The sequence below is a fragment of the Nilaparvata lugens genome, chromosome 3 (assembly GCF_014356525.2).
Source record: "Nilaparvata lugens isolate BPH chromosome 3, ASM1435652v1, whole genome shotgun sequence".
NCBI lineage: Eukaryota > Metazoa > Arthropoda > Insecta > Hemiptera > Delphacidae > Nilaparvata > Nilaparvata lugens.
The window spans coordinates 56,533,664-56,545,959 of NC_052506.1; the positions used below are offsets into that span (position 1 = coordinate 56,533,664).

General features: G+C 34.0%; 1 protein-coding gene across 1 annotated transcript in view; it reads right to left on the bottom strand.

Annotated features, from left to right (window-relative positions):
- Window positions 1-12,296, bottom strand: part of LOC111052174 (TATA box-binding protein-like 1) — a 33,612-nt gene that overhangs the window by 14,796 nt on the left and 6,520 nt on the right. The gene's annotated exons all lie outside the window — the stretch shown is intronic.

Sequence of the window (12,296 nt, forward strand, 5' to 3'; positions counted from 1 at the left end):
TTGTATTCAAGTTTTCTTATTCTCTAGAATCGTTGCATGAGAAGCTAGTTCTGATTCATTCCCAAAACGGCCTTTTTTCGGTACCTGGTTACTGAACGAGTAACCTTTCGAATATTAAATACATGGATAATTTTATATTGCTATATTATAATTATTATCAATACATATTGGGCAGTTTGTAGTCACCACCACTCGACCACCGGATAACAATCAATAGAACATCTAAATGGGATGAATTATTGAATAGGTGGCAGTAGCAAATTCAAATAAACAATAATGAATGACCGTTTATTGGAAGGCCATCATTGAAAGAAAATTGTCCAGTATCAATGACACCATCCACCCACAAATAACAACAATAATAAACAATCAATAAAATTCGAATGATCAATAAATTATTCATTTCTAAATATCGCAGCCATATCAATAAATAAATATGACTTTTCATTTTGCTAGAAGATGTTTTTCTTTTCCTTGTATAACATACAAAAATACAATAAAATATTTCGTTAGAACTTATGCAGACTTCGACTTATTCCAGTCAGTTTTTGTCTAATTTTTATTCCTGGAGATTGTGATTATTCTTGAACGTGATAGTAAGTTTGTAGAACTAAACTGGAATTGTTTGTATGAAATACTAGAATATATGATTGAAATACTTCTTGATGAACATGCATTCTTGAATTCTATTTCCTGCTGTGAAGTGTGAATAATAATAATAAAGTAAGAACACTAGTCTGACAATGTGCAGCACAAAGCCGTTTGCTTTGTTGATTTAGTAATAAAACATCGTGACTTTTGCCATGAATACGATGAATACAGTATTTGAACAAATTTAATAAAACATCATAAAATTGTTCAATTATCTCGTTTGGAATGGAGCTCCGGATTTCATTTGCTCAACCTAGTGCTAAAAACCTATGAAAGTGCCACTGAATTTTAATTGTATTTCTTATTTATGACAAAAATCAAAATATACATTTTTTTAGGAAATAGAACCTGCACACTCAGGAAAGCTTAGACTTGTTTTTGTTCAAACTTTATAATAATTATTGACCTAATATAATACGGATACACTAGCTGTAATTAGTTTTGCAAAGTGTTCAATATACACAAATATATCCAAGTATATTGACAATGAAAATTCAATTTATCGTATTGTCAATAAATTAATTAGAAGTACTGTACAATTAACATTATTACAATGAAAAAATACACCTAGAGACTAGAGATGACTTAGGAATCATGTTTAGTTGCTTCAAACACATAGCAAATATACCACACGTGCATGAGACAGAGAATAGGAAGAAGCAAAGTCTGAAAAAGAGGGGAAGCAAATGAAATGAACCAGTTTGTCTCGTGTGGTGGGTAGTGAGATGAGATGAGACACAGCCAGACATGGGGGGAGAGGGGCCGGTAGTAAGCAAATTAAAACTGAAGGCCTCTTGTACGAATACACGAATATATCTATCTATAGTAAGTGAACGCCAAATAAACTACAGTAGGAGGTCTGAAACGCGCTGCTGTCAAACGACGACGACCCAATTTCAACGGCTCATCATCGCTGCTCAGTGCTCACTCTATCTCATCTCCTTGTCACTGTCACTCACTCCTCTACATACGATATCTGTACCAATTCCCATAAGATAACTCTATTCTTGCCATTTTCACCAAAGTTGTCTCTAAGCAACAAATATGATGCTTTAAGAACATTTATATTGAAGATCGAGATGTCTTCACAAAAAGCTCAACTAATAAAAACGTTATCAATTTTGAAGTTGATTGAAACATAAGTTGAAGCTTCCAGTTAGTAAGGTTTTTATTGAAAATTCGACTGAGTCATTGTCAATATTGTAGAACCGTTCCATAATTGAATAAAAACACACATTATGTTGTCAAATTCTACACATTTTTATTCCACACACCGGTGCGGTCACGAAACCATGGTCGTGTACCGAATAAAAATGTGTGGAATTTGACAATACGAGTATTTTATTTAATTAAGGTTTTTATTGTTATTCAAGTAAAATAGGCATTCATGTTTATTTGGCAATATATGTTCCATGAATTGTAAGTTGTTCTTGATAAACTTTTCTCAGTCGTCAGTTACTGTACCGTACATTAGCAGTTAATGTTGTTGCTGTATAGTTTATAGAGTGGCTATGTAGTTACACGCCTCAGTAATATAAGATCAGTTAATCAGTTTATAAGATATTATTTAGTATACTTTCGGCTGCCCAGAAAAGGGCCTAGCTTTATCTGTTCACTCAGATACATTACGCTCGGTACACCAGATGGAAGGGTAACCCCATTTTAGCCTCCCACCACTAATGCTGGTTTCACCTTGCTTGAAGATATTTGAAGTTAGTCAAACAGGGTGCACAGGAATTATCAATGGTGATTATTGGAAATTATTATGTTCCAGTGCGCTCGTTGTAAACTGTCCCCTATTTGGCCATGTTAAAATGTTCTGACCGAGCTTGGGGAAACCGGGATAACTCCATCAAGTGTTATCAAAGTAACTTTCCGGGTTCAAGACCTATCGACAATTGTAGATTGAGATCCATTCATCTCTCATTATTAACCACTACACTATATCAGTACCCAAGCACTATTCTAGGACTTGATTGGACATATCCTCAACGTGAAAAAAACACTATCTGGGAATAGAAAGATTCTTGAAAATGTGACAGTAGACCAAAAACCGGTTTCTTTTTTCGTATGGTATAAGAAATTACGAACTTTCAAGACAAAATCAATTTTGATAGAACAAGTGGCATTTTTTCAACACAGGAAAACTACTTTGGGATAGACAGATGATGTTGTTCATCTAAATCCAACAAGTACAGAGTATGAAAAATCGTATACTTTCATGATACAATGTAAAAGTTATAAATTGCGTACAAGAATTCAATTTTTTTCAATTCCATTTCAATCATTTTTAAAAACATAAAAGAGAACAAAATCCGGTTGAAATGCAATCAGCTTTTACTGTATCGAGTTATATCATAGACATAGACAGTAGAAACACATTATACATTGTCTGTCAATGGAGAAAGGATTACATTACTTTCATTTGCATTTGTTTGGACCATACATAAGTTAGCAGTCAACATAAATATACAAAAAATTAAATTAAACTAAGCTAATACTTAGAATTAAGTTTCAAATAAATCAAGCGGATGTTTGGTTCTATCAACCACTTTCTGTCAATAATTAACAACTAAGTATTATTTTATTTTGCATTTGCTCCTTTGAAACATTCAAAGATGTAGGCAACCATTCGCATACAAATTAAATAAGCAAATGCCATGTCAGTTTCTTACAAAATGATTGGCGAAGACCCTAACTGCACTAAAAAAGCTGCTCAAGGACTCTCACCCACAAAAACACACTAACTGTAAAGTGTGTGAGTGTGTATGTGTTGAGTAATATTCACTTCACACCACCAACACATGATGATCGCTACATAGGAAATGGACAATTCGCACCGGACGTTGGCCATGTAGTAGTAGTATATATATATATATACATTGTACATATGAGCAGCGGTTGCTTCCCGCTTCCTCACTCATGACCCTCCCACCCCTCCCTCCATCAGACTACAAAGGCAGACGATTCTGTCCATGTTCAAGCAACACTGTAATGAATGCCCGCTCCCCTCACACCTCCCGACTCACTTATTAAGTCCACTGCCTATGCCTACCACAGTGCTGATCAAAGAGGTCTGTATAAGAATATTCGTATTGTGTATTAAGTCATGGAATGTGGTGAATAAGATCACAGTGAATAAGACTAGTTAAGGAAAATGGCAGAAAATACATGTTTTAAAGTCTAAAGGTAGAGCATGCATGATAAACACTCATGTTGTGCAAGTTTATCATGTACATATACACATGTTCATCATCAGCGATAGGCTTATCACATAGAATAAACAACTAGACTTCTAAAAATAATAGTAATTTAGGGAATAATAGATTTCTTTTCTATCTATGACCACTCTCAAGAAAAATTAGCAAAGTATAGCAAACTGGAAGCATGACGAATTAAAACTTGACAAAATGAAAAATTTACCTACTGAAATCTTGAAGAATTTCAAGTAGGCCGATAACCATCCTCGGTAAATTGAAAATCGATTTGCAAAATTTCAAGTTAATCAGTCTAGACTAGACGTGATGATGCATTCGTGAATTTCCTATCCCGTACGTGTATAAGACGATTCTTTCCTTTATTATATTTTAGATATTAGATTATGGATCTTCCAAGTTTCAATTAGTAAACTCCACGAATGAATCAATTGTTACCACGCCTACATGCTTACCAAGGTTCACAATCAATTCAGTAATGTATTCAACAATAGTAGTTGAATACACAATAACCCCAATATGAAATTACTTCACAACAATAATAGAAATTTCTTAAAAATTAAATAACAATAAATTTGCATTAAGGAGAGAAGGCGTTAGCCAAAATGGATATAGTTTAAAATTATAAAAAAACTAAAACGTTTCAACAATGAGAAAATATTACTCATACTCTGAATAGCCATTAGATGAATAGCATCAACGAGGATAAAACAAATTTACATTGAATGATAAAAGATATTAATGAAATAATAACATATTTTTTATTGTAATAATTCTAAAAATTTGTTGCTCTATAAAATGTTCAAGTAAAATGAAAGGGAAAACTTATCAATGTGATAGTATGGATAGAATAAGTATTAACTTACATTAGTAACAATAAATATGACTAACTACAGTTAATAAGTGACTGCATTTACAGTAATAGGCTCGTGTTTATTCATTTGGATTGATGTGATAATAGCTGCTATCTGGTATGATAAGGAATTTCCCAAATTGAATGACACAGTAATATTAGTTCTAAATTGGAATATATCCTTCCTACAGACGACAACTGTTCAAAGGCAATAGTAGTACACTACTATTGTCATCGCTGTTGACAACATCGTTGTTTTTGTTCTAAAGAATTGTTCATCGACCCTAATTGAATTAATCATTCATGGTGATATTAGAAATGGCATAATAATAATAATATGACGGCTATGTTATCATCTTATCAATGCAACAAATCATAACACTTGCTGAGTTTTGTTGGTTTCTTGCAGTTAACTCATTTCAGCTATGAAGTTTTCGGTCATTGACTGATGTAAATAGATACAAAGGCTTTGAGTTGACTCAGAGGCCAATAACAAGGAAACTATGCAATCGCTGGAGATAAGGAGTGATAGAAATATTAATGATCTGGTTGAAAAGAGGCAATTTTGTTGTAGAATAGCTGAAGAATTTTCCTACTGTATTTTATCTATGCTTATTCATGAAGCTTCACATATGACACCAGACTCCAGACAGACACGTAACAACATATTCTTCAACGTTCTTTCAATCAGCATAGGCTATTCACATCTACTAGCAACTTCAACTGCCTGCACAAACAAGAAACAGCTGGGATTTAAATTCAAAAATCACCCCACACAACGATTAACGATTCCCATATGAGCAATTAGGCCCACCGCAAAGTAGACCCACGTTAATCCACGAAAAGCAACCCACGCCGTGGGATGTTTTGTAAACCAGTGCTAGGCTTCCCTAGACATCTGTATAATACATGCAATGAATAATAGCACTTGTCAGCTGATTGATTATGAATATTTCTATAGCAATGATTTACAAAACATCCCACGGCGTGGGTTGCTTTTTGTGGATTAACGTGGGTCTACTTTCCGGCGGGCCTTACAGGATACAAATTTCTGAATTTAAATCACAAATACTTAAAATACCAAATTTGAGTAGATTCCGATCCTTTTTTGAAGAAACGATTTTATTACAAACAACCATGCTCCGCAAGGGTCTCATTAAAAGCTTGACCTATTGAAATCTTGAATTTAAAATAGCCTATAACCATCCTCGGTAAATTAAGAATATAAATGCAAAATTTCAAGTTAATCAGTCCAGTAGTTCAGACATGATGGTGCGTCATTCGTGAATTTCCTATCCCGTACGTGTATAAGACGATTCTTTCCTTTATTATATTTTAGATATTAGATTATGGATCTTCCAAGTTTCAATTAGTAAACTCCACGAATGAATCAATTGTTACCACGCCTACATGCTTACCAAGGTTCACAATCAATTCAGTAATGTATTCAACAATAGTAGTTGAATACACAATAACCCCAATATGAAATTACTTCACAACAATAATAGAAATTTCTTAAAAATTAAATAACAATAAATTTGCATTAAGGAGAGAAGGCGTTAGCCAAAATGGATATAGTTTAAAATTATAAAAAAACTAAAACGTTTCAACAATGAGAAAATATTACTCATACTCTGAATAGCCATTAGATGAATAGCATCAACGAGGATAAAACAAATTTACATTGAATGATAAAAGATATTAATGAAATAATAACATATTTTTATTGTAATAATTCTAAAAATTTGTTGCTCTATAAAATGTTCAAGTAAAATGAAAGGGAAAACTTATCAATGTGATAGTATGGATAGAATAAGTATTAACTTACATTAGTAACAATAAATATGACTAACTACAGTTAATAAGTGACTGCATTTACAGTAATAGGCTCGTGTTTATTCATTTGGATTGATGTGATAATAGCTGCTATCTGGTATGATAAGGAATTTCCCAAATTGAATGACACAGTAATATTAGTTCTAAATTGGAATATATCCTTCCTACAGACGACAACTGTTCAAAGGCAATAGTAGTACACTACTATTGTCATCGCTGTTGACAACATCGTTGTTTTTGTTCTAAAGAATTGTTCATCGACCCTAATTGAATTAATCATTCATGGTGATATTATAAATGGCATAATAATAATAATATGACGGCTATGTTATCATCTTATCAATGCAACAAATCATAACACTTGCTGAGTTTTGTTGGTTTCTTGCAGTTAACTCATTTCAGCTATGAAGTTTTCGGTCATTGACTGATGTAAATAGATACAAAGGCTTTGAGTTGACTCAGAGGCCAATAACAAGGAAACTATGCAATCGCTGGAGATAAGGAGTGATAGAAATATTAATGATCTGGTTGAAAAGAGGCAATTTTGTTGTAGAATAGCTGAAGAATTTTCCTACTGTATTTTTATCTATGCTCATTCATGAAGCTTCACATATGACACCAGACTCCAGACAGACACGTAACAACATTATTCTTCAACGTTCTTTCAATCAGCATAGGCTATTCACATCTACTAGCAACTTCAACTGCCTGCACAAACAAGAAACAGCTGGGATTTAAATTCAAAAATCACCCCACACAACGATTAACGATTCCCATATGAGCAATTAGGCCCACCGCAAAGTAGACCCACGTTAATCCACGAAAAGCAACCCACGCCGTGGGATGTTTTGTAAACCAGTGCTAGGCTTCCCTAGACATCTGTATAATACATGCAATGAATAATAGCACTTGTCAGCTGATTGATTATGAATATTTCTATAGCAATGATTTACAAAACATCCCACGGCGTGGGTTGCTTTTCGTGGATTAACGTGGGTCTACTTTCCGGCTGGCCTTACAGGATACAAATTTCTGAATTTAAATCACAAATACTTAAAATACCAAATTTGAGTAGATTCCGATCCTTTTTTGAAGAAACGATTTTATTACAAACAACCATGCTCCGCAAGGGTCTCATTAAAAGCTTGACCTATTGAAATCTTGAATTTAAAATAGCCTATAACCATCCTCGGTAAATTAAGAATATTAATGCAAAATTTCAAGTTAATCAGTCCAGTAGTTCAGACATGATGGTGCGTCATTCGTGAATTTCCTATTCTGTGCGTGTATAAGCCATTTCTTTCCTTTAGTGTAGTAGAGTATCTGTATATAAAATGCAAAGTTAGTAGACTGTCTAGTAACTTTGTATAAAATGTACCCATGGCATAATTGAGTCTAGAGTATGGTTCAAATCTGCGATCACTGCACTCTCATCTGTCTCATCAACGAAACAACGCCACTCATTCACTGTTTGTCTGGTGACTAAAACTTCAATATCAACCATATCATAAATTTTTCTGAAAATATTTTCCATGCAAAATTGGAAAGGAATTCATAGAATAGAGTCAATGACTTATAGAATCAGCCAGTGATGAATCAGCCTATACAAACAATTTATCGCTGCAATATTTCCAGTCCTTTGAACTTCAATCCACACAAGTCACAATAAATAGAACAAGTAATGATGTTGCAGATAAAGCTTATCGATATTATCAGTCCACTAGAAAGTTGAGAAATGCTTATTCATCCAGTTCGAATGCCGTTGGACAGCAGTGGTCTGTCTGATAAGTAACTAATTTTACAACTACTAATGCCGACAAAACAGAGAGCTTTCATGGTTTTGTAGAATGACCGAGTAATTGTCACAAGTCAGCACTCATTAGCAAGGATAGTTTTACATTCAATCAAGTCGACATTTTCGGTTGCTCAATACTGAACTGAATTTAGTACACACTTGCAGTTATGAAGAGACTTCAGTTCAAGCGCTAATATGTCTCACGAACTGGTATTAAGTAGCTATCTTTTATCACACTGTATCCAAATGAGAGATAATTTGAATGTTCTAGAAATAAAATACCAAAAAACGGACATCTTGAATGTTTATATACATGTCATTTCTGTACGAAACGTGGCTTGCAATGCTCAATTTAGTGTTAAAGTAGTAGAGTTCGTATGCTTTTTTGTAGTAGGCTATACGCAACATTCCGACCCTATTGACTACATAAAATTAATGATGATCCCCATGTTACTACAATAACTGAGTTGTGGGGAAATATTTAGTGATAAGCTTGCAGCGCTGGATTTTTGTCTGCAATATGTCAATCAATTCTCCTTACGATATGTTGACCATTTGTTTCACACTTATCTAAAGTCCATAAAGATTTAGAATTATTTGAATTTAAGAGGAGAATTTTGGGAGGAAAGTCTGAAAAATTATTGCTTACTTTAAATAATAATTGTAGAATTAACAGCACATAATATACCCTAACGATTTCAAAACCAGTGATGACCTACTGAGAAACAATGGATAAGTTGAAAATAATTTAGTGCAAATCACATCAAAAGGTTGAAAATCGTTCAGTCTATCAATCATTTTAGTGCACAAAACAAGAATCGTTCCAAATACACGATCAACTATGATAAACAAATCAGATCATGAATAAACTCAAATGAGATTAGTTCATGCTTCAAGAATTTTATCTCCACCTTCCAAAACAAGAAGAATGAAAAACATGAGCAAATATCACAATCAAGAATTTTAGGAATATTAATAGATGATATCGATCCCATTCATAATTACAGTCCAATCGATTCGATTGTTTTGTTTGAGATGAATCGTCACCATTTCGTGGCAATGAATAAGAACGCCTTGCATTAATAATAAGCATCCACTAGCACAATAATTACAACAGCCGTAATTACGGTTTGTCACTTTTTTGAAGGACCAACCACTGTTTTCAAAATATTTCTATGTTCATCTAGAGAAGGGTCCACCCTACCTCATCAAAATCAATAACGTTTTTTTCCTTTTCCAAGTTTCTATTCCTGTTCATAATCCTATTCATGATATTACTATTATATAGAAACTAGAAAAATGAAGTTTGCTGCATGAAAACTATTTTCAAATATTTCTAACTATAACTGTCGTGTTTTAGCCAGCATGTATTGCTTTCAAATTCCCTACAAAGAAATACGCAATACCTTAAAAATCAGCGTATCTAGTCAACTTAGTTGAAGTGAGATTCACATTTTAAAGTTAGTAAGCTCAAAGGTGTACGCACTTGACAAGTTTCCTTTCTACCGCCTTCTATAATATAGTAGATAGCTATGATTCAAGTCATCCCAATATATCTGATCTAATATTAATTATCAGCCTATTGTGGATTCTTGTTAATTCATTTCATTAATCGAAGAAATTTTATCGTTTCATGGTTATTTTGATAATGAATTTTCATAATTGAGATTGAATATTGTGGTAATTATATTTGTACATAGACATAGCCTACAAAGATGGCTGGCAATTTGGCGACGATGCCGTGTTGGAAAAGAATGTAGTTGAATCGATATTAATCAGATGCTGGCTTCTTGTGAGAACGTGAATATCACAATAGTTCTGATCACATATTGATAAGGGCCATCACATTGGTCAAATTACTTCCATCAAGTTTACTTGGCCAAGTATACTTGAATGAATTTTCCTTAGGTAAAGGCTTGTTCAAGCAGTACTTGAACCCTAAATATGAGGCGTTGACAAAGGAAAAGTCAGGACTGGTTTTCGATGATCAAAAACAAGTAAGTTGAACCTAGTGGATATTTACTTGAACCTGTAACCTGAACGCCTATTGGAAGCAGGCATCTACTTTGCTTGATCAAGTAAAACTTGATTACTTGAATAACTCTTCGGTCACTAAAGTGCATTCACAGAGTAAAAGTATTTCTTTCTCTGTGGTGCATTCTAGAACTAGTACAATTTTTTAGTATCAGAACAGCCTTTAGGAGCAATTTCTTAGGGACGACTCGAGACGCGCGGCTGGAGTGGCTGGAGCACATAGCCTATAAATTCAGTAGATATGAATAGTAAAAGCAATATAGTAGTCAAAATTTCCAGTTCATCTGCCGCCATAACGTTCATACAACATGAAAATCCAATCTAATGAATTTATAGGGTTAGCCGCGGTGACTAACTAAACGACTCTCGCCGACGAGAGTCAAAGTTTTTGTGTCGACGCTAGGGAATTGCACCTTCAGTACAAATTCGCTTCAACTCAATTGATATTCTCCTTCTTCTAGCCTTCGGCTAATCAATTTTTCTACACACAAAATTGTAAGTTTGTAGCCAAGATTCCCAATTTAATAAGTTATTTTGTGGTTCGGAATCCATGAAAACTGAAATGATTATAAACTCCATAATTGGCTGTTAGCTTTCCTCAAACATTTAATTTATGCGACTCTAGCCTTTAAGCGCCATTGACCAGAATAATTTCCTTCTGGATTTTTCACAATATTCAATATTTCATAATTTTTAGCGGATTCAAGCCTTTTAAACAATCATTCCAAAGACCACGTGACAACAGGACACAGAAAAGTTAAAACAATGAAGAACTAGAAAGATAAAAATCGAGGAAATGGGAAATAATGAAGGATGTAAGACGCCACCCCTCCAGCCAGAGCGCGCATGCCACCCAAAGGGGGTGCAAGGGGTGAAACCCCTTGCCGAGTACAAAGAGCGGCCTAACTTACTGTTTATGAGAATTGAGATAAAATAATTATTTAAATGAAAAAATAGATTAACTTGATAACGCAGTAAAATGCATTAGGCTTATAATAGTATTTAGTAACATGAACTTTATAAATACGTTTTGAGTAAAATTGCTGATACAACAAAGGAGTTATGTTGCGAAACATGGTTACATACTGGTCGTGAATATAAAATGATGTAAGTGTCTAATGGATCACATTGTTGTTAGTGTCCAGGAGACACTTAAGGAGACATTATTGTTAAGGAGTTCAACGTTTCACCTTCATCATCTAATATCCTATTTGTCGTAGTTATTGAACGAGCGTAAGCCAAGTTCTCACTTTTCACTTACTAGAGCCCGAAGTAGTTTTCTGTCTGTATGTTCAACAAGAACTTTAAAGAGAATTGATTTATCACCTTCAAATTTTTGACACGAATTCTTCGAACTTTTTTACAGGTCAAGTTCGTTGGACAACAAAATTGACTCACTCCTTCGTCCTTTTTCAGGATAAAAAATAACATTGAAAGTGCATAAGAAAAAAATTGATATGATTTATCATTCATCAGTCAGCTGGAATTTTATTTGCATGCTATTTCTGTAATTTTTCCGCTCATTTAAAGAAGCTTATGCTTCTTTTAAGTCTGTCAGACACACAGACTTATGAGCCGACACATGATTTCAGCTGAATAATACACAGCATTAATTTATAAGTTCCATGATAGTAGTTCTGTGAACAGTAGACCTCGCGCAGTTATAAACCAGTCTCCTCTAATACTGTCCATCAGATTAAATTCTGTCCTGTCCTGTCGTATCGACGAGATATCGGTGTGAGAGCAACTAATGGCTGGTTGTTGTATCGACAATGCTAATAATTTGATGTGATCAGCTATGCTACTATCATCAAAAGCTTACCGAGTTGAAAGCAGAGAAAAGTCGGGAGAAACTACTATGCCACTTTAAGTAATCAATTGCATGCCTCACTGCATGCAATTAATAGTCCAC